Source organism: Sinocyclocheilus rhinocerous, unplaced genomic scaffold, assembly GCF_001515625.1.
Source record: "Sinocyclocheilus rhinocerous isolate Xijiao unplaced genomic scaffold, SAMN03320098_v1.1 scaffold647, whole genome shotgun sequence".
In the NCBI taxonomy this organism is placed as follows: domain Eukaryota; kingdom Metazoa; phylum Chordata; class Actinopteri; order Cypriniformes; family Cyprinidae; genus Sinocyclocheilus; species Sinocyclocheilus rhinocerous.
This window is the reverse complement of record NW_015632746.1, coordinates 925,752-928,572: the sequence shown is the minus strand read 5'-3', so window position 1 is coordinate 928,572 and position 2,821 is coordinate 925,752.

The following is a 2,821-nucleotide window of genomic DNA, read 5'->3' as shown; positions in this document are numbered from 1 at the left end:
TCGTTCGTCTTCGGAACACAATTTAAGATATTTTGGATGAAAACCGGGAGGCTTGTGACTGTCCCATTGACTGCCAAGTAAATGGTACAGAAAAGTATGAAAGACATTAACAAAAATAACGACTTTATTCAACAATTTGTCTCCTCTGTCTCTCTGCATCACCGTAGTGCCATTTTGGAGAATAACCACTGAACGCAAGCAGCGTACGCTCTTCTGTGTCAGCCACGACACACGGATGCGCTGTTTTCGTTCAAATCAAAGTGTAAATACACGTAGAAAATATATCCTTGTGTCGCGGCTGACACAGAAGAGCGTACGCTGCTTGCGTTCAGTGGATATTCTCCAAAATGGCACTACCGTGATGCGGAGAGACTCAGACGAATTGTTGAATAAAGTCGTTATTTTTGTTTTCGTCACATACAAAAAGTATTCTCGTCGCTTCATAAAACTCAGATTGAACCACTGATGGCAGATGGACTATTCTGACGATGTCTTTCATACTTTTCTGGACCTTGACAGTGTAATTTACTTGCCAGTCAATGGGACAGTCACAAGCCTCCCGGTTTTCATCCAAAATATCTTAAATTGTGTTCCGAAGACGAATGAAGCTTTTACGGGTTTGGAACGACATGGGGGTAAGTGATTAATGACAAAATTTTCATTTTGGGGTGGAGTATCCCTTTAATTATCAATAAGAACTTCTGTATGAGATACAGAAATAAAGTCAATCTGGTTAGTAATGGGTGAAGCTGGTAATGCTGTTTGTTTAATCCTCGTCTGCTGAGATCTTGAGAGATTTAATGTCTTCTTTTATTTCAGTTGATTTCATCTAATGCCGAGTTCACACTGCACGATTTTCAAAGTCGTTGGATTACCGTTGTTTTCTCACTGCACGACTATCTGGGATAGCATTCAGTTGCGGCTGTGTTCACATTGCACGATGGATCGGCGACAGGAGGTTACACACTGCATGACTTTACAATAGGAAGAATGGCCGACAACTCTGTGTGGTCCGCAAACTACGTTTCACAACCAAACGCACTCGAGAAGAGATAAGGAAATAATTATCTTCATTGTCCATTGTCACATTCATTACTCATTACAACATACCTTAATAATTCATAATGATTGTAATAATTTTTTATAATAATAATACTTTTAATACTTTAATAATAATATTTTTAATAACATTTAATACTTTTTATTATACCTCATGCACTTATTTTTAATACGGGGTGCACTCTACTCTTACATGCATTTCATAGTACTGAATTTTTAATTAATTTTTAGATATAATTTGAAACACACTGACTTGACTGATTTATGTAGGTTCTTGCTTAAAATAAAAACTGATGCTATTTCATGTATTAAAAGTAGATAAAGATGGTAAATAAATAAATAAAAAAATGAGTAAAATAGGAAAGTTTTTCAACTTTTTTCTTTCTTGACCCTGTGGTACAGCTCAGATGAAACATCAAATAGACATGGGTGCTCCTGCCAAAGTTAGACTAAACTTTCCTCCATTTCTTGGGTCTAAATAGACAAGAGAAGGAGCCTTTCTCAGAACCGAAGCTGCTGATATTGTGGTCTATAAGTCCTCCCTGAACTTCCCGCTGCCCTGTATCTTGCTCTCTCATTGGATGTAGGTCATCGCCGATGTAATAATAATACTTTTAATACTTTAATAATAATATTTTTAATAACATTTAATACTTTTTATTATACCTCATGCACTTATTTTTAATACGGGGTGCACTCTACTCTTACATGCATTTCATAGTACTGAATTTTTAATTAATTTTTAGATATAATTTGAAACACACTGACTTGACTGATTTATGTAGGTTCTTGCTTAAAATAAAAACTGATGCTATTTCATGTATTAAAAGTAGATAAAGATGGTAAATAAATAAATAAAAAAATGAGTAAAATAGGAAAGTTTTTCAACTTTTTTCTTTCTTGACCCTGTGGTACAGCTCAGATGAAACATCAAATAGACATGGGTGCTCCTGCCAAAGTTAGACTAAACTTTCCTCCATTTCTTGGGTCTAAATAGACAAGAGAAGGAGCCTTTCTCAGAACCGAAGCTGCTGATATTGTGGTCTATAAGTCCTCCCTGAACTTCCCGCTGCCCTGTATCTTGCTCTCTCATTGGATGTAGGTCATCGCCGATGTATTTTTCAGTCAGAACTCATTTCACACAGCAGGATTTTGAATCGCCAACAGATCCAGATATTTAGCATGTCAAATATTTCACGGGCATCTGCGATGTGTCTGTGATTCTCTCAGATCGCGTTTTTGATAATTCACACGCATTCGCATGATTGTCACTCGCGTGAATGAGCACCATTTTTCCTTCGATTTCGGGCATTTGTCGGTAATTTCGCAAAACATGTCGGCGAGTGAAAATCGGGGCTAAAATCGTGCAGTGTGATTTCGGCATAAGGCTGTAACTAAAGTCTGTTGCAGTTTTTGTGTTTCTCTTTCCTTCAGTGATTCTGCTTGTTAACAGCAGGTGTTCGTCACTAATGCGCAATCATCACTGAATAAATCACTTAATTATCTCATTAATTTCAACACTGCTTCAGTGTTACTTTAACACTCTTGTAGAGTGGGCCCTATATGCTCTGAGCAGTGTTTATTTAACACTCAGGATTTTGCTGTGTAGTAGGCTACTGACAAAATACAAGCCTTCATAGTTAGTTTGAATGGATTAAAAAAAATAGCTCAGAGCGTACTCCCCAGGGAAGAGGGAGCATAAAGACGGGTGAGCAACTGTTGGACTGTTGTTTATACAGAGGTATCTGACAGGATCAGTGGA